The sequence below is a fragment of the Ranitomeya variabilis genome, chromosome 6 (assembly GCF_051348905.1).
Source record: "Ranitomeya variabilis isolate aRanVar5 chromosome 6, aRanVar5.hap1, whole genome shotgun sequence".
Lineage (NCBI taxonomy): Eukaryota > Metazoa > Chordata > Amphibia > Anura > Dendrobatidae > Ranitomeya > Ranitomeya variabilis.
Window position 1 is genome coordinate 249,007,914 of NC_135237.1, and position 21,473 is coordinate 249,029,386.

At 46.0% G+C, this 21,473-nt stretch overlaps 1 protein-coding gene and 1 long non-coding RNA gene across 4 annotated transcripts in view; one reads left to right on the plus strand and one right to left on the minus strand.

Annotated features, from left to right (window-relative positions):
• LOC143782277 (uncharacterized) overlaps positions 1–491 on the minus strand; it is a 38,342-nt gene extending 37,851 nt beyond the window's left edge. The window contains exon 1 of the long non-coding RNA XR_013216913.1: positions 354–491. This is a non-coding gene — a long non-coding RNA (uncharacterized LOC143782277). The remainder of the gene's footprint in view (positions 1–353) is intronic.
• EPB41L4B (erythrocyte membrane protein band 4.1 like 4B) overlaps positions 1–21,473 on the plus strand; it is a 1,243,532-nt gene that overhangs the window by 256,347 nt on the left and 965,712 nt on the right. The window lies entirely within an intron of this gene.

A 21,473-nucleotide genomic window follows, 5' to 3' on the forward strand; every position in this document is an offset into this window, starting at 1 on the left:
CATTAGATAAATAATAATGACAATGAAAATAATTGTATTTATTTTTTAAACCTGGAATTTTTACATGCAGGGCTCATATCCATCACCGTTTAAAAAATCGGTCTGATGTTGTTCCTGAAAAGTCTGACAAGTGTCAAGCGAATTTTTATCACCTAGCATCATACCATGAGAATGCAATCTGTATGCAATGCCATTATCTGTCACTTCAAAATAGTTTTCCAAGGAAATATTCTTTAATATATAATATATACATATACCGTATATACTCGTGTATAAGCCGAGTTTTTCAGCACTTTTTTTTTTTGCTGAAAAATACCCTTCTCAGCTTATACATGAGTCACGATCCCACTTACCTGTTCTCCAATGCAGTGCAGAGGTCCCCGGTGTCTCCAGATCATCTGCGCGCTCCCCTGCAGCCTCGGTAAGTATTCCAGTGGCTGCTGACAGGTCCAGCTGTCGGCATCGGCACCGGGACTAGTGCCTGGGTCCTGAGCAGGCGGGGACACCGGCATGCTATGGGGGCCAGGTGCCTGTGCTGCTGCTTGCTCAGGCCCCCGGCACTTGCGATATTCACCTGTCCCCTTCCAACACTGCGCTGTCTTCTGCATCCTCTGGCTGTGACGTTCAGGTCAGAGGGTGCGATGACTTGATTAGTATGTGCCCTTTGCCTGAACAGTCACTGCAGAGAGTCGGGGAGGCGAGTATGTAATTTTTTTTTTTTTTTATTGCAGCAGCAATATAAGGTATATGACCAGCTTAAACTCCATTCTTGAGCATTATATGAGCATCTTATGTGGCCCATCATATTTATGCAGCATTAAATGGGGCATATTTTTGTATGGAGCAACTTATGGAGCCCATCATCAACTTTAAGGAGCATTATATGGGGCGTATTTTGTATGGAGCATCTTATGGGGCCCATGTCTCAATCAGTGTAATTTTATTGGTATCTATTTTCATTTTTGAAATTTACCAGTAGCAACTGCATTTCCCACCCTAAGCTTATACTCGAGTCAATAAGTTTTCCCAGTTTTTTGTGGTAAAACTAGGTGCTTCGGCTTATACTCGGGTCGGCTTAGGCCTCTTTCACACTTCCGTCTTTCAGCTCCCGTCACAATCCGTAATTTTTTGAGAAAATTTGCAGGATCCTGCATTTTCTCATAGACTTGTATTAGCGACGGATTGTGACGGATGGCCATCCATTTCATCCATCCATTTTTCACTGGATTCTGCATAAATAAAACGGTCCTTTGGGCAGAGAAAACGTTCAGAGGAACGTCTTTTCTGCACGTCGGAAATTCGGTCAGCGACGCATCCTGCGCTGCCCGTCACTGGCTACAATAGTAGTATATGGGCGCTGCATGCGTTGCTGCCTGTGAAAAGCAGGAATCCAGCGACGTATCCTGCCTTTTCAAAGAGAGCATGCGTGGAAGAATTTCCCATCAGGGAAATTTTCTCTCGCTCTCTTTCTCTTTTTGCTATTGATGCTGCCTATGCAGCATCAATAGTAACAAGATAGAATGTGATAAAATAATGTAAAAAAAATCGCAATATTCTCACATACCGGCGTTCCCGCGCAGCGTCACCGATGTTCCCGGCAGCTAGCATTACTTCCTAGTAATACATTGCGAAATCTCGCGAGAAGTCGACTTCTCGCGACATTTCGCAATGTATTACTTGGAACGCTAGCTGCCAGGAGCATCGCTGCGCTGGAACGCCAGTAGGTGAGAATACTGCGATTTTTTTTATTTTTTTAACCTGGTTTGTGTTGTGTATGCGTTTTCGCAGTGGAAAACTGCTGCAAAGACGCATACACAACAGGTTCACATAGGCTCGATGGGTCCGTCAGAAAGACGGGCCCAGTGCACACGTTTTCCACAATCTGCACAGGATCCATCATTTCAACGTCTTGACGGATCCTGTGCAGATTTGGAAGACAGAAGTGTGAATGAAGCCTAAGGGTATGTTTCCACGTTCAGGAAACGCTGCGTGTTTGACGCTGCGTATAGCCGCAGTGTCAAACACGCAGCTTCCAGATGTTACAGCATTGTGGAGGGGATTTCATGAAATCCCTACTCCACTATGCGGTAAAACACAGAGGCGGCAAACCGGCGTAAACGGACATGCGGCGCGTCTTTTAAGAACGCAGCATATTTGTTTACAAAGCGGCGACGCTCCGTCGCCACGCCGTATATTTACCATAGACTATCATTAGATGCGATAAAATCGCATCTAATGATTAGTCACATGCGTAGAAACTGCGTACAAGCAGCTTACTACGCATGTCCATGCCGGCTCACTTGTCCCGCCGCCAGAAGTCCCTCGTCCACTGCAGTTCTCGCGATAACATAAGTTATCGCGAGAACTGCCGTGCACGTGACCGGGACTTATCTCCGGTCACTAGTCTGGTTCTCACAAACAGCTGATCAGCTGTTTGCGAGAACGCTGTAGTGTAGGTGATCGCTGGAGTTATCTCTGGCGATAATCTACCAGCTCTGCTACATCTAGATGTCAGGCATCCAGATGTAGCAGAGCTGAACTCATCTACACTGTTTCGCACATACAACATACAACACACAACAAACACCATACAACATGTGGCGACATGCAACGACATGTGACATGCAACAACATGCGACGACATGCAAAATACAACATGCGACATGAAACATGCGACATGCAGCAACATGCAATGACATGCGACGACATGCAACAACATGCGACGACATGCAACATGTGAAAACATGCAACAATATGCGACATGCAACAACATGGCGACATGCAACAACATGCGACATGCAGCCACATGTGACATGCAACAACATGCGACAACATGCAACATGTGACATGCAACGACATGCAACATGTAACATGTAACAACATGCAACATGCGACGACATGCTACATGCAACATGTGACGACATGCAGCGACATGCAACATGCAACAACATGCGACATGCAGCAACATGCGATGACATGCAACAACATGCAACATGTGACATGCTGCAACATGCAACATACGACATGCACCAAACATGCAACATACACCATACAACTCATACATACAGTACATACATACAACATACATACAGACATACAGTACATTAAACATAGAGTACATACTCACCATCACTTGTCAATTTGATCCCCGAAGCCAGTGTCACCTGTAAAAAATATTAAAATAATAAACAAACACTATACTCCCTGATCCGCAGAAATCCAATTAAAACGAGTGTCCCATGACGATCTCCCGTGGAGAGCAGCAGCATCAGCTGATGCGACCGCTCTCCAGGGGCTCCAGGAATACAATGATGGAGGGTATCCTTCCACAATGTATTCCTCACAATGTATTTCTACGCCCCTGTGGGAAAATAGTCCCTAGTCTCACTTTTGGCATTGCTGTGTGAGAAAGTTCCCACGCAGCAATTGCCGTAAAGTGAGACCAGTGAACTACAGTAACCTCTGTGTTGCACTGCAGGAGCCATTGTCTCCTGTCAGTGTGTCACTGGAGGTCCTATAGAGCAGTGACATCCCCGATGTCACTGTTCTATAGGGGAGATCGTCATGGGACACTCGTTATTAATTGGACTGCGTCGGACAGGGAGTATACGGTTTATTATTTTTCGTTTTTGCAGGCGATCGAGTATGGTAAGTATGGTGAAATTAAGAATAATAAAATACTTTTTTTCTGGCTGTGTCTATTTCTTTTTTAACTCTTTCACTACTCTAGGATTAATAATGGATAGGCGTCTTATTGACGCCTCTCCATTATTAACCCGGCTTAATGTCACCTTACAGTAGCAAGGTGACATTAACCCCTTATTACCCCATATCCCACCGCTACACGGGAGTGGGAAGAGAGGGGCTAAGTGCCGTAATTACTTACAGATGCGCCATTTCTGGGGCGGCTGTGGGCTGGTATTTGTAGCCGTGGGGGGCAATATCCATGGCCCCTCTCTAGGCTATGAATAGCAGCCCGCAGCTGTCTGCATAGCCTTTCTGGCTATAAATTATAGGGGGACCCCACGTCGATTTTTTTTTGGGGGGGGTCCCCCTATTTTAATAGCCAGTAAAGGCTAGGAAGATAGCTGTGAGCTGATATTCATAGCCGGGGGGGGGGCATGGGTATTACCCCCTTCCCAGGCTACAAATATTGGCCCCCGGCCATCGACTTTCCCCCTCTGGCACAGAAAATTGCGCGGGAGCCCACGCCATTTTTTTCCCATTTTCTTTTTTAAATTAAGCCTTCATTCATAAACATCTGCCTTGCTATTATATAGCTACTAGATGGTGGCCCGATTCTAACACATCGGGTATTCTAGAATACAGTATGTATGTATTTTATTTACGAAGTGGTGTTTAAATCCTGCTGCAATATCGTTGATTGGTCGCGGCCGGCCGGGCGCGAGCAATCAGCAAAGCGTGGTTTAAATCCCGCACCAATTCACTGCCTGACTGCACCTGTCGCTGATTGGTCGCGCCAGCCGCCTGCAACCATTCAGCAACGCGGCATTTCCGTTACAGACAAACAGACCCTTAGACGACTATATATATACTAGATGGTGGCTCGATTCTAATGCATTGGGTATTCTAGAATATGGTTGTATGTATATACGTCGCGCTGTGAGTGGGGGTTAAATTTCGCGCCAATATCGCTGATTGGTCGCTGCCGGCCGCGTAGTATATAGGACAGCCATGTAGTATATAGTACAGCGAGGTAGTATATAACACAGCCCACGTAGTATATAGCACAGCGCACATAGTATATAGCACAGATATGTAGTATATAACACAGCCTACGCAGTATCTAACACAGCCCACGTAATATATAGCAATGTGGACACCATATCCCTGTTAAAAAAAAAAAAAAAAAAATCTATACTCACCCTCCGTCGGCCCCCAGATCCAGGCGAGGTGTTTACCGATGCTCCTCGCGACGCTCCGGTCCCAAGAGTGCATTGCAGTCTCGCGAGATGACATAGCGGTCTCACGAGACCGCTACGTCACCATCTCGCGAGACCGCAATGCATGGACCGGTCACCGGAGCGTCGCGAGGAGCGGGAAAGGCCTCAGCTGGATCCAGGGGCCGACGGAGGGTGAGTATATCATTTTTTTTATTATTATTATTTTTAACATTGGATCTTTTTACTATTGATGCTGCATAGGCATTGGGATTTCCGTGACAGACAGACAAACAAACAGAATAAAGGTACATAGATATACTAAATATCGGGCTTGGTATTATCTATCTATCATCTATCTATTGATATATCTATCTAGCTATCTATAGATATATCTATCGATAGATATATTTATAGATGGATAATAGATACGATAGATAAATATGATAGATCTATCTATTATCTATCATCTATCTATCGATCTATCTGTTATCTATCATCTGTCTGTGTGTAAACATTATTCTTCAATGGAGTATGTAAATGAAGAGGTTATACAAGAAATGACATCACCCTCTTTTTGGTATATCTTTATTGAGCTTACAAAGGCACTCACAAAACCGCGTAAAAAAATGGTCAAAAACGCATCAAAAAATGCAGGTGACCTGCCAGTGACCTCAGGTGCAGATTGGGTCAGGATTTTACCTGCATAAAATCCTGACCAAATCCTGATGCAATCCTGAACGTGGACACATACCCTTATACCGAAGTATATACTCTGTGTGTGTGTGTATAATAAAATATATATATATATATATATATATATATATATATATATATATATTGTGTGTGTGTGTGTGTGTGTGTGTATATATATATATATATATATATATATATATATATATATATATATATATATATATATATATATATATATATATATATATATATATATATATATCTCTAATATATAAAGCTGAATGTGTGTGTGTGTGTATGTATGTATGTATGTCCGGGATTGGCATCTGAACCGTAGCAGCTACAGCCACAAAATTTTGCACAGTCACACGTCTGGACCCCGAGAGCGTCATAGGCTATGTTGTGAGGTGAAATTTTAACCCCGCGCTTTCCAATTCACCAAACAATTTTGCCCCTATCTACATAATGGGGAAAAAGTGAAAGGAAAAGTGTTGGAGGCGTCGCAGCTACAGGCACAAAATTTTGCACAGTCACACGTCTGGACCCTGAGAGCGTCAAAGCTATATTGTGAGGTGAAATTTTAACCCCGCGCTTTCCAAGTCACCAAACAATTTTGCCCCTATCTACATAATGGGGAAAAAATGAAAGGAAAAGTGTTGGAGGCAAATTAACAGCTGCCAGATGTGAACAAGGGGGACTTAAAGAATGACAGCGATGGCACCAAAGAGTATATACTGTACAGTTGCTAAGGTGGGGCCCCAACATGGGATAATCACACCACCACGGGGATATGAACACACACACAAAATGCGCCACACACTACCACGTGCTCGAACACATATACCACCCTCAGTGCACATTTCACCACACATACACCAACCTCGCCACATAAAAGTAGAAACACAAAAGTCGCCGCTCAAAACTCGCCACGCGCAAAACTCTCCACATGCAAAACTCGCCACACGTGCAAAACTCGCCACACGCAAAACTTGCACACGCAGAAAAATTGCCACACGCAGAAAAATTGCCACATGCACAAAAGTTGCAACACATGCAAAAGTTGCCTCACACAAAACTTGCACATACTCAAAAGGCACCACACATAAAACTCGCCACGCGCAAAACTCGCCATGCGCAAAACTTGCTGCACACAACTTGCTACACTAACCTGTCACATGCAACTCGACACACAAAAAGTTGCTACACGCATGTCGCCACACAAAACTCATCTCACAAAAGTCCCTACATGCATGTCGCCACACGCAACTCAACACACACAACTTGACACACGAAACTCGCCCTAAAACACACACAAGTCTGGTATCCTTCAAAAATAAAAATCTGATTAATAAGCAGACAAACTACAAGAGCAACAAATGTACCATATAGGAATCCGGCAGCTGTCAGTCACATGACCAGTCTATTATGTGTATGTGTGAGCTAATATATACTGCCAGGGGGTGGGCTTACTGTTGGCTGGGGATTTATCAGGCTGCCATTTTAGCTTACAAATACTGAGGTAAAAATACTGACCAAATAACGTGTGAACGAGGGCTAATACAGGAGGAGATGGCATACAGCTATATACTATATACAGGAGATGACACACAGGTATATACTATTTACAGGGGAGATGACACACAGGTATATACTATATACAGGAGGAGATGACACACAGATATATACTATATACAGGAGAGATGACACACAGGTATATACTATATAGAGGAGGAGATGACATACAGGTACATACTACATACAGGAGGAGATGACATACAGGTATATACTATATACAGGAGGAGATGACACACAGGTATATACTATATACAGGAGCAGATTACCTACAGGTATATAGTATATACAGGAGGAGATGACACAGGTATATGCTATGTATAGGAGGAGATGACATACAGGTATATACTATATACAGGAGATGACACACAGATATATACTATATATAGGTGAGATGACACACAGGTATATACTATATACAGGAGATTACATACAGGTATATCTAATATATAAAGCTGAATGTGTGTATGTATGTATGTGTGTATGTCCGGGATTGGCATCTGTACCGTCGCAGCTACAGCCACAAAATTTTGCACAGTCACACGTCTGGACCCCGAGAGCGTCATAGGCTATGTTGTGAGGTGAAATTTTAACCCCGCGCGTTCCAATTCACCAAACAATTTTGCTCCTATCTACATAATGGGGAAAAAGTGAAGGGAAAAGTGTTGGAGGAAAATTGACAGCTGCCAGATGTGAACAATGAGGACTTAAAGAATGAGAGCGATGGCGACAAAGAGTATATACCGTACAGTTGCTAAGGTGGGGCCCCGACATGGGATACTCACCACACACGGGGATATGAACACAAACACAAAATGCGCCACACACTACCACGTGCTTGAACACATATACCACCCTCAGCACACATTTCACCACACACACACACCAACCTCGCCACATAAAAGTCGAAACACAAAAGTCACCACTCAAAACTCGCTACATGCAAAACTCGCCATATGCAAAACTAGGCTCACGCAAAACTCGCCACACGTGCAAAACTCACCTCATGGAAAACTCACCTCATGCAAAACTTGCACACACAGAAAAATTGCCACATGTACAAAAGTTGCACCACATGCAAAAGTTGCCTCACACAAAACTTGCACATACTCAAAATGCACCACACATAAAACTCGCCACGCGCAAAACTCGCCATGCACAAATCTTGCTGCACACAACTTGCTACACTAACCTGTCACATGCAACTCAACACACAAAATGTTGCTACACGCATGTCGCCACACAAAACTCATCTCACAAAAGTCGCTACATGCATGTCGCCACACGCAACTCAACACACACAACTTGACACATAAAACTCGCCCTAAAACACACACAAGTCTGGTATTGTCCTTCAAAAATAAAAATCTGATTAATAAGCAAACTACAAGAGCAACAAATGTACCATATAGGAAATACGGCAGCTGTCAGTCACATGACCTGTCTATTATGTGTATGTGTGAGCTAATATATACTGCCAGGGGGGAGGGCTTCCTGTTGGCTGGGGATTTATCAGGCTGCCAATAGCAACCAATCACAGCTCAGCTTCTATTTTGCTACAGTTAATTAACCTGAGCTCTGATTGGTTAATATAGGCAACAAAGACATTCTCAGTATAACAAAGCTAATATATGTTGTGAAATGCTTCTATTTGCTTAGTTTTTGCCTTTTAATAATTACATTTCTATCTATTTGTTTTGTGGTTTTTGTGTGCAGAATAAATTTTTGTTAACACATTCTATTTTGCTAACAGCAGTCATTAACCCGGGCGAAGCCGGGTAGTACAGCTAGTATATATATATATATATATATATATATATATATATATATTAGCTGTACTACCCGGCTTCGCCCGGGTTAATGACTGCTGTTAGCAAAATAGAATGTGTTAACAAAAATTTATTCTGCACGCAAAAACCACAAAACAAATAGATAGAAATGTAATTATTAAATTAAAAGGCAAAAACTAAGCTAATAGAAGCATTTCACAACATATATTAGCTTTGTTATACTGAGAATGTCTTTGTTGCCTATATTAACCAATCAGAGCTCAGATTAATTAACTGTAGCAAAATAGAAGCTGAGCTGTGATTGGTTGCTATTGGCAGCCTGATAAATCCCCAGCCAACAGGAAGCCCACCCCCTGGCAGTATATATTAGCTCACACATACACATAATAGACTGGTCATGTGACTGACAGCTGCCGGATTCCTATATGGCACATTTGTTGCTCTTGTAGTTTGTCAGCTTATTAAATCAGATTTTTATTTTTGAAGGATAATACCAGACTTGTGTGTGTTTTAGGGCGAGTTTCATGTGTCAAGTTGTGTGTGTTGAGTTGCGTGTGGCGACATGCGTGTAGCAACATTTTGTGTGTCGAGTTGCATGTGACAGGTTAGTGTAGCAAGTTGTGTGCAGCAAGATTTGTGCATGGTGAGTTTTGCGCGTGGCGAGTTTTATGTGTGGTGCGTTTTGAGTATGTGCAAGTTTTGTGTGAGGCAACTTTAGCATGTGTTGCAACTTTTGTACATGTGGCAATTTTTCTGTGTGTGCAAGTTTTGCATGAGGTGAGTTTTCCATGAGGTGAGTTTTGCACGTGTGGCGAGTTTTGCGTGAGCCTAGTTTTGCATATGGCGAGTTTTGCATGTAGCGAGTTTTGCGCGTGGCGAGTTTTGAGTGGTGACTTTTGTGTTTCGACTTTTATGTGGCGAGGTTGGTGTGTGTGTGGTGAAATGTGTGCTGAGGGTCGTATATGTGTTCAAGCACGTGGTAGTGTGTGGCGCATTTTGTGTTTGTGTTCATATCCCCGTGTGTGGTGAGTATCCCATGTCGGGGGCCCCACCTTAGCAACTGTACGGTATATACTCTTTGGCGCCATCGTTCTCATTCTTTAAGTCCCCATTGTTCACATCTGGCAGCTGTCAATTTTCCTCCAACACTTTTCCCTTCACTTTTTCCCCATTATGTAGATAGGGGCAAAATTGTTTGGTGAATTGGAATGCGCGGGGTTAAAATTTCACCTCACAACATAGCCTATGACGCTCTCGGGGTCCAGACGTGTGACTGTGCAATATTTTGTGGCTGTAGCTGCGACGGTGCAGATGCCAATCCCGGACATACACACATACATACATACACACATTCAGCTTTATATATTAGATATACCTGTATGTAATCTCCTGTATATAGTATATATCTGTGTGTCATCTCCCCTGTAAATAGTATATACCTGTGTGTCATCTCCTCCTGTATATAGTATATATCTGTATGTCATCTCCTCCTGTATTAGCCCTCGTTCACACGTTATTTGGTCAGTATTTTCTCTATCCCCATGATGGCACCACGGAGAGAGGGGTCCGCCCCCAGGGACAGGAAACCTACAGGTGAAAAAGGGCGTACCTCTCTCCCACATCAGTTGGTTTCCTGTCCCTGACGGGGAAGCTACAGCACGTACCTGAAGGATTCTTCGTGGGATTCCAGGGGCTGGTCCAGTCGATTTCTTGATAGGGGGCACCCTGTCACAGCTGGATTGAGCGGTTTTCTCCCCCCTTTTTCCCTTCCCTGAAGCACCACCACAGGGGTCGGCGGGCCTCATGGGTGAGTGAGGGCGGAAGGCAGTGAAAGGATCAAGTCTGCCTTCCTCACAAAAAAAAAAAAAAGGGGGTAGGAAGGACCGGGTGACGGCAGTCACCAAAAGAGCTCTATACCACCACATGGAGGTAGCGGCGGCTACCTTTCCATAAGCCCAGGCAAAATCGGGTGACCGGACGCCGTGGGCAGAGACGTCGGCGCCATTACCGCCGAAGTGCAGAGCCGTTACCGCCAAAGTGCAGGCGCCGACAAACAGAGCGCTAGTACACGCGCGCCGGCGTCCCAGCGCATATCTTTCCGCATGTGAGGCCGGTGATCCAGGGAACCGGAAGTTGGGCGGGCGCATGCGCAGACCGTCACTTCCGGTGTCGCCGGTACAATATGATAAAAGAACGCTCAGCAAGCGAGAAAGTGTGGCAAATTCAAACTCCAGTGCACCAGACAGTGCGGAGGCCACTATGAGTGAGAACGAGCAGCAGGATGGGCAGGAAGTCGTCCAACTATCCCCTGAGGTGCAGCGGCGTCTGCGCAAAGGAAACTCTTCCTCTGTACAGCGCAGCAGCAGCGGGCGATCAGAGTCACAACGCAGCTGGGGGTCTGCAAAAACCACACGTCCGGTGACGATTCCAGCAGATACAGTCCCCAGGCCCGAGACGGTATCTCTGATCCACAGGGGGTGAGTGACCTACGTGAAAGTGCTGAGTTTTAATACGGGGTTACTCTTTTTTTCCTAGGGAAGAAAATGTGCAGGCAAAACAAAGCATAGAGAATGTGCGATATGTTCAGAGGAACTGCCTTCCTCCTGGGAAAAGAAACTGTGCAGCACTTGTATAAAAAAGACAATTCAGGAGGAAACTCCAGCATTTGCCTCAGAACTAAAGTCATTAATAAAAAGCCAGGTGGAAAGTGCCCTTAAAGGCATTAAATCCACAAAGAAAAAACATAAAACAAGTCATGGGTTCCCTGAGTCTAGTGCTGACGAGTCAGAAAGCGAGCTATCTGACTCAAATGATTCATCCACCTCTAACACCTCTTCAGTGTCCTCAGAAGGGGGATGCAATTGCTTCCCTATCGAGGAGACAGACGCTTTAGTGAAAGCTGTCAGGTCAACAATGGGGCTGGTAGATGAGCGACCTAAAAGAACAGCGCAGGACATAATGTTCAGCGGTCTGGAACAAAAGAAAAGAAGAGCATTCCCAATAAACGAAAAAATTCACTCTCTAATTAAGAGAGAATGGAAAAAGCCAGACAAAAAAGCTCTTCTGACCCCCAAGAGAAAGTATCCTTTCGATGATCCAGCCTGCTCATCCTGGAGTAAGGCACCAAAGTTAGATGTGGCCATAGCGAAGTGTTCTAAAAAGTTTGCCCTGCCATTTGAGGACATGGGTACCTTAAAAGACCCAATGGACAAAAAAGCAGAGACTTTTTTAAAAAACTCCTGGGAAGCGGCAGGGGGTGGGCTAAAACCAGCCATCGCGGCCACCTGCACGGCCCGCGCCCTAATGGTATGGCTCGAGCATTTGGACTCCCAGTTAAAGGAAAAAGTCTCAAGAGAGACAATCCAAAAATCAGTGTCCGTAATGCAAGGTGCAGCAGCCTTTTTGGCTGACGCATCCGTAGACTCGGTCAGGCTAGCAGCCAGGTCAGCCGCCTTCTCAAACGCTGCAAGACGTGCCCTGTGGCTAAAATGCTGGCCTGGGGATCTTCAGACGAAAACGAGACTATGTTCAATACCTTGCGAAGGTGAATTCCTGTTCGGGTCAACGCTAAACGATATCCTCGACAAAGCCGGGGATAAGAAAAAATCTTTCCCTGGATTCCCCAACCAGTCTTACAGGCGTTCCTTTCGGAATAGAAAATTCATGCGGAGGAGACCCCCTAAAGGGAACAAAGAGGCATGGGAAGACAAAAGAAATAAAAACAGAGGTTTCCTGTTCAACAAACCCACCCCTGATAATAAGAAAACTCAATGAAGGTGTTCCCCGGGTCGGTGGGAGACTAGCCGGTTTTCTTCCAGCCTGGGAAAAAATCTCAAACAGTCCCTGGATTTTAGGCATAATACGAGAAGGGCTCAAACTAAAATTCCGCGTTCCCCCCAACAACTTCTTTATGGTAACACCGCAGAGACAGTCACAAGAACAGTCAGCTCTCCAGGAAGAGATTTTAAGCCTAATCCAGAAGGGAGTCTTACAGGAAGTCCCACACCAGGAAAAAGGCATGGGCTTCTACTCCCCCCTCTTCCTCCGAAGGAAACCAGATGGATCGTACAGAATGATCATAAATCTAAAAAAATTAAACCGTTTCCTCGAAATCCCACAATTCAAAATGGAGACAATAAAATCTTGCGTGAAAATACTCTTTCCGTTGTGTTTCATGACTGTTCTAGACTTACGAGATGCATACTACCATGTGCCGATCCACAGGGATCATCAAAAGTATCTCAGACTAGCAGCGAATATCCAGGGGGAGATAAAACACTATCAGTTCCGGGCCCTCCCATTTGGGTTAGCTATCGCACCCCGGGTATTCACGAAAATAATGTCAGAAGTGATGGCTCATATACGGGAACAGAATATCCTGATAGTTCCCTACCTGGATGATCTCCTTGTAGCAGGGGCATCATTCCATCACTGCAAACAACAGTTGGATTTGGTCATGACTTCTCTGTCAAGCCTAGGTTGACTATTGAACATTTCCAAATCCAAAGTAGTCCCTTCTCAGGTACAGGAGTACTTAGGGATAGTCCTGGACTCAAGCACACAAATGTGCTATCTTCCTCAGGGGAAGATTCAAAAAATGACACAGGCTGTGTTGCAGTTGTCGACATCCCCGGTCACCACTCTCAGGAAAGCTATGTCGCTGCTGGGCTCTATGACAGCTGTTGTGAACTATATTTCTTGGCTCCCTCTTGTGGTCACTAGCGGTATTACACTTGGATCATCTTTCTCCAGGTTGGTACCCACCTGGTTCGTTAGGCCTTGGGTGTTCCTATTTAGACTTCCTGGAAACTCAGTCTAGTGCCTGGAATTGATGTAGTCAGTCTATGTCTGTTTGCTCCTGACTCCTGGTCTCCTGTTCTTTGCATAAGCTAAGTCCTGCTTTCTTATTTTTGTTTATTCGCTTTGCTTCTATTTTGTTCCAGCTTGTTCATAATGTGATTCCTGATTTTTGCTGGAAGCTCTAGGGGGCTGATATTCTCCCCCCACACCGTTAGTCGGTGCGGGGGTTCTTGGATATTCAGCGTGGATATTTTTGTAGGGTTTTTGCTGGCCGTATAAGTATCCTTCCTATTTTCTGCTATTAATTAGTGGGCTTCTCTTTGCTAAATCTAGTTCATTCTTACATTTGTCTTTTCTTCTTACCTCACCGTTATTTGTTGGGGGCTTGTATTATTACTTTGGGGTCCTTTCTCTTGAGGCAAGTGAGGTCTTATTTTCTCTGAAAGGGTTAGTTAGTTCTCCGGCTGGTGCGAGACGTCTAGAATCAACGTAGGTACGTTCCCCGGCTACTTCTAGTTGTTGTGCTAGGATTAGATATACGGTCAGCCAAGTTACCACCTCCCTATGAGCTGGTTTTTGTGTTTGCGGACTTAGCTGGAACTTCTGAGATCCTCTACCACTAGGATCATAACAGACAGCCTGCATTCCGGCCGTACAGTGGGCACAGTGTCATACCCGGGACCTACAATGGGAGACTTTAAATTCAAGCCTGTATCTGGGCGGAAATTTAGACGGGCAATTAAGTATATCATCAACTACGATACGCTCCCTAGAATGGTGGGCGAACCCAGTAAATCTTACCAAGGGGGTCCCTTGGGCACTACCGACGGAGAAAATCCTAACGACGGATGCAAGCCCCTGGGGGTGGGGAGCACATGTAGACGGTCAAGTGGCACAAGGGAACTGGAACAAAAATCAAGAACTAACCTCATCAAACATGAAAGAACTGTTAGCGGTAAAGCTCGCCCTGACACACTTTCTAAAACTCCTTCGCTCCCACCACGTAAAAATCTCAGACAATCAGGTGGTAGTAGCATATCTAAACCACCAAGGGGGTACCAGGTCGCAAGCACTGATGAAAGAAACTCGATCCATCTTTCACATAGCGGAGCACAACCTGAAGTCTCTAACAGCCCTCTACATAAAAGGCTCAGAAAACCAAACCGCAGACTTCCTCAGCAGGACGCGCTTAAAACAGGGGGAGTGGGAGCTAAAACAATCAGTGTTCAACCAGATAGTAATGCGTTGGGGAGAGCCAGAGATAGACCTATTCACGGACAGTCAAAACCGGAAGGTAAAAATGTTCTGCTCAATCAATCCCAGTAGCTCTGGACGCCCTTACAATTCCCTGGAACTATCGCCTCGCCTACGCGTTCCCTCCAATATCCCTTATTCCCCTAGTCCTGAGGAAAATTTGGGAGGAGGGAGCAACTGTGATAGTAATAGCTCCGTTCTGGCCTCGCAGAATATGGTTTTCTTGGCTAAGAAAAATGTCCATAGACAGCCCATGGGTTCTACCAGACTCTCAAAATCTGTTATCCCAGGGCCCAGTGTGTCACCCCAGCGTAAAAAGCCTACACATGACAGCTTGGCTTTTGAAAGGAAGCTATTGAGCGATAAAGGTTTCTCACCCAATCTGGTATCCACATTATTACAGAGTAGGAAACTCGTAACCACCAGGATATACGGGAAAGTGTGGAAAAAATTTTTGTCGGTATCGGGTGCAAACCCATCGGGGGAAATCCCAATAGGGGAAATTCTTGAGTTCCTGCAGAAGGGGTTGGAAAAAGGTTTAGCTACGAGTACTCTGAAGGTTCAGGTAGCAGCCTTGGGAGCGTTGTATAATTACGATCTAGCCAGAAACCGATGGATCACAAGATTCATTAAAGCCGCGGGTAGATCAAGGCCTATCCCTCTTCATAATGCCCCTCCATGGGACTTAAACCTTGTTTTAAATGCGCTAACCAAACCTCCCTTTGAACCCCTGGCAGACGCACCCCTAAAGGTCCTATCTCTAAAAACCACACTCCTAGTGGCCCTAACCTCGGCCCGTCGTGTCAGTGACATACAAGCACTATCCGCGTGTCCTCCCTTTACTCAAATTCTCGACGATAGAGTCATTCTAAAAACTGACCCGGCTTACCTCCCTAAGATCGCGTCACAATTTCACAGGACACAAGAGATCTCTCTGCCCTCATTTTGTCTCAACCCCAAAAATGAGGGAGAAAAAACACTACATACCCTTGACGTAAAAAGGTGCCTAGTCCGATATTTGTCAGCCACTAGGGAGTGCAGGAAGGATAGGGCTCTGTTTGTCTGCTTCCAGGGTCCACGGAAGGGACAAAAAGCATCAAAAGCCACGTTAGCAAGGTGGATAAGAGATGCCATCGCCCTATCCTACTCATTCAGCGGGACGGCCATCCCAGAGAATATAAAAGCTCACTCAACCAGAGCAGTGGCATCATCCTGGGCGGAGAGAGCTGGCGCTTCGATACAACAGATATGTAGAGCGGCCACTTGGTCTTCACAGTCTACATTTTTCAAACACTACCGCTTAGACTTGACCTCCTCTGATCTCACCTTTGGGCGAAGGGTTCTAGAGGCAGTGGTCCCTCCCTAAGAGTTACAATCTATGCAAATCTCTCCGTGGTGCCATCATGGGGATAGAGAAAATTAGTTACTTACCGATAACGGTATTTCTCTGATCCCATGATGGCACCCGTATGTTCCCTCCCCTTTTCACACACAGGTGTGCACATTATAATGTATTAATAATTAGCTTTAGTCACGGTGCCTCTGTTAAGTTAAAAATTGTTAAGCTTAATTTGTGTAAATATTAAGTTGCAGCTGAAGTTCTGTATAAGGCTCTGTAAACCAACTGATGTGGGAGAGAGGTACGCCCTTTTTCACCTGTAGGTTTCCTGTCCCTGGGGGCGGACCCCTCTCTCCGTGGTGCCATCATGGGATCAGAGAAATACCGTTATCGGTAAGTAACTATAATTTTTACCACAGTATTTGTAAGCTAAATTGGCAGCCTGATAAATCCCCAGCCAACAGTAAGCCCACCCCCTGGCAGTATATATTAGCTCACACATACACATAATAGACTGGTCATGTGACTGACAGCTGCCGGATTCCTATATGGTACATTTGTTGCTCTTGTAGTTTGTCTGCTTATTAATCAGATTTTTATTTTTGAAGGATAATACCAGACTTGTGTGTGTTTTAGGGCGAGTTTCATGTGTCAAGTTGTGTGTTGAGTTGCGTGTGGCGACATGCGTGTAGCAACTTTTTGTGTGTCGAGTTGCATGTGACAGGTTATTGTAGCAAGTTGTGTGCAGCAAGTTTTGCGCATGGCGAGTTTTGCGCGTGGCGAGTTTTATGTGTGGTGCCTTTTGAGTATGTGCAAGTTTTGTGTGAGACAACTTTTGCATGTGTTGCAACTTTTGTGCATGTGGCAAATTTTCTGCGTGTGCAAGTTTTGCGTGTGGCGAGTTTTCCATGAGGTGAGTTTTGCACTTGTGGCGAGTTTTGCATGTGGAGAGTTTTGCGCGTGGCGAGTTTTGAGCGGCGACTTTTGTGTTTCGACTTTTATGTGGCGAGGTTGGTGTATGTGTGGTGAAATGTGTGCTGAGGGTGATATGTGTTCGAGCACGTGGTAGTGTGTGGCGCATTTTGTGTGTGTGTTCATATCCCCGTGGTGGTGTGGTGATTATCCCATGTCGGGGCCCCACCTTAGCAACTGTACAGTATATACTCTTTGGCGCCATCGCTCTCATTCTTTAAGTCCCCCTTGTTCACATCTGGCAGCTGTTAATTTGCCTCCAACACTTTTCCTTTCATTTTTTCCCCATTATGTAGATAGGGGCAAAATTGTTTGGTGAATTGGAACGCGCGGGGTTAAAATTTCGCCTCACAACATAGCCTATGACGTTCTCGGGGTCCAGACGTGTGACTGTGCAAAATTTTGTGGCTGTAGCTGCGACGGTTCAGATGCCAATCCCGGACATACACACACACATACATACATACATACATACACACATACACACATTCAGCTTTATATATATATAATATATATATATATATATATATATTTATATAGTCATGGCCAAAAGTATTGACACCCCTGCAATTCTGTCAGATAATACTCAGTTTCTTCCTGAAAATGATTGCAAGGACAAATTCTTTGTTATTATTACCTTCATTTAATTTGTCTTAAATGAAAAAACACAAAAGAGAATGAAGCAAAAAGCAAAACATTGATCATTTCACACAAAACTCCAAACATGGGCCAGACAAAAGTATTGGCACTCTCAGCCTAATACTTGGTTGAACAACCTTTAGCAAAAATAACTGAGACTAACCGCTTCCGGTAACCATCAATGAGTTTCTTACAATGCTCTGCTGGAATTTTATACCATTCTTCATTGGCAAACTGCTCCAGCTCCCTGATATTTGAAGGGTGCCTTCTCCACACTGCCATTTTTAGATCTCTCCACAGGTGTTCTATGGGATTCAGGTCTGGACTCATGGCTGGCCACCTTAGAAGTCTCCAGTGCTTTCTCTCAAACCATTTTCTAGTGTTTTTTCCATCATACATGACGGCACCACGAGAGAGGGGATCCGCCCATCAATGACAGGAAACCTTCAAGATAAAAGGGGCGGCTCCTCTCTCCACATCAGTTGGTTTCCTGTCCTTGACGGGGAACCCTCAAGATGGAAGAACGTCTGATGAAGATTGAAGAGGATGCCGGGGCCTGGGTTGGGTGGATTTGGGCAGGCGCTGGTCTGCTGCACCCGTCACCAGGTGCCCGTAGTCGCCTCGGGGGTCAATGTATACCATGTACCCCCTGAGCGAAGCATGGCCACAGCCCGCAAGGCGAACGCCCGGGTGAAGATTCTCCACGGGGGCCGCAGATACGCTCCCCCCCCCCCTGTCGAGTTAAAAAATCCTGCCTGTCCACGGGGGTCACTTTATGGTGCCCCCCCCTGTTGACTACTGGTGGCCATGCAGCCCGTGAGGCACATCGGTGCCCGGGCTAGGTAAGCTCCTCGGTGGGTTTTGGGGCCCTCCCTGTCGAGCGTGAAGAAGCAGGTCTCCCCCCTTCCCCCTGGGATACCTGTACAAAGGAGCGGTGTCCGCTGAGAAGCATGGGGGTGAGTGCTGCGCATCTGGCTCCTGGGGTCCGTGGCGTGGACAATTTTCCGGCGCTGAGAGCTCCTGCTCAGCCGTAGTCAGGTACCCGGAAATGGCAGGTATGCAATACCCGGGCAGCACTCGGAACCTTATGGATGTGCTATGCAGCAGGGGGACCGAAAGAGGCGGCGCACACCGGAACTGGTAACCGGATGCGCGCCTGATGCACAATACAGCAGCGCGCACCGGAAGTAAGTCCGGGTGCGCGAGCAGGCCATCGGTGCCATTAGGTGGCAGGATCATCCAGGTAAATGGTGAGCGCGCACCGGAAGTGGTTGCCGGGTGCGCGCTCAGGTATCACTTTGCGGCGCAAGCGTCGCGCTGGGTGGCCGGCAGGATCAGCCAGGTAAATGCTCTAATAGCGCGCACCGGTAGTGGTCGCCGGGTGCGCGCTCTGGTATATTTACACAGCGCAGGTGTTGCGCTGACGGCGGGTGATTGATGGCATCTATGAGCACCGCAAGTGGTGCAGGCACGATCAGCCAGGTATTTAATTCATGACAGGTGCGCATATGCACCTGACTAGTGAAGCGGCCAGTAATGGCAGGATCAACCAGGTGATTCATTAAAAAAAAAAAAAAAGTGAACCTACTTAAACGAGTCAGAAGTGCTGCCCTGTGTCACTAAAACCAGGCTAGGTTGAAGGTGACTACTCTTGTTACGTGGTGGTGTGTATGATGGAGAGCCTTTCACCAGAGCATTTGATGCCACAGCAAGAGATGCAGTAGAGGCGGTCTCGCTCAAGCGAAAAGAGCCAGAACCGCCGTGGCAGCAGCAGAAGCCGCACGGACAGCGTACGGACGGATCGCCATACCAAGGAGGGGTCCCTAGTCTCATTGGGAGACACGGAGAAAACCAATCAACCTCCGGATCCGGTGCCCGTACTTTGAAAGCATCCGAGTGGTGAGTGAACTGCGAGAAAGTCCAGCACGCTAATGTCTGTTCTTTTCTCTTATCTCCTCTCTCCCCTCTTTTCTTACATACATTGCCGGGTGGAGTATAGGAGGTCCCCAAAAAGTATAAGGAAAAAACTAAAAATAAGGAGTGTCCCTTATGTAGAAAGCCTTTAAAAACATCTTGGGGTAAAAGACTGTGTCAGGAGTGTATCAACAGGACGATGGCGGAGGAAACACCCTCCTTTACAGACAGCCTAAGATCTCTGATCCAGTCCGAGGTCTCTAAGTCCGTTAAAGCATTGCAAACAGCCGACACAGATGCCAGATCCAGGGACAGATCCAGCCCCTCCATAGCATCCCAGAGGGATTCCTCAGAGTCAGAGGGGGACTCGAATGCAGCTCACTACTCGGATAGTAGCTCAGAGGAGGAGGAGGATACATTTCCAGCAGAGGCTATGGACAGGCTTATAAAAGCTGTTCGTTCTACGATGGGGCTGGTAAATGAGAAGGCTAAAAAGACAGCCCAGGAACTTATGTTCAGTGGCCTACAGAAGAGAAAATGGAGGTCATTCCCTATTAATGAACAATTACAAGAACTGATTAAAAGGGAATGGCAAAAACCGGAAAAGAGGTCCCAAATAACCACCTCCCTAAAGAGAAGGTATCCGTTTGAGGAAGAGGCGTCCTCATCTTGGGATAAAGCCCCAAAGATTGATGTGGCGGTCTCAAAAGTGGCCAGGAAATCCTCCCTGCCATTCGAGGACCTAGGTTCTCTAAAAGAGCCTCTGGACAGGAAGGTGGATAGTTCCCTAAAGACGGCATGGGAAGCCTCGGCAGGTGCACTAAGGCCAGCTATCGCGGCCACTTGTGTAGCCAGATCCTTAAAAGTCTGGATAGACAACCTGGAGGAACAGGTAGAGCAAAAAGTTCCCAGGGAAGCTATTCTAAAATCAATACCAACCATGAGAGCAGCGGCTGTGTTTCTAGCTGAAGCATCAGCAGACTCGGCTAGGCTGGCAGCAAAATCAGCAGCATTAGCCAACACAGGACGCCATGCCGTATGGCTTAAATGCTGGCCAGGAGATACTCAGGTGAAGATGAAGCTCTGCTCTTTGCCTTGTGAGGGGAACTTCCTTTTCGGACCGGCATTAGACGAGGTATTGGAGAAAGCCGGGGATAAAAAGAACTTTCCAAAACAGCCATTTCAGCCCTTTCGTCGCTCCTTTCGGAGAGGTCAAAAATTCCGGAGGCAGCAGTACAGAGACCGAGACAGGAGCAACCTGGACAAGCGACTCAGGGGAGGAAAGGGCTTCTATTTTGGCAAGTCCCCCAGAGACACCAAAAAACCCTCCCAGTGACGGTCCTTCTCAGGTGGGAGGGAGGCTCTCTCACTTCCTTCCAGCCTGGGAGAGGATCTCATCCAGCATATGGATCCGACAGATCGTAGGATCAGGCCTAAAACTAAAATTCCACCACTGGCCTCCAAGAAGATATATGCAGACTCCGGTACAGTCCTCCCAGGAGAAACAAGACCGTCTGGAAGGAGAACTAACATCACTCCTAGACAAGCATGTCTTGGAAGAAGTTCCTATAGAGGAAAGGAGGGAAGGATTTTATT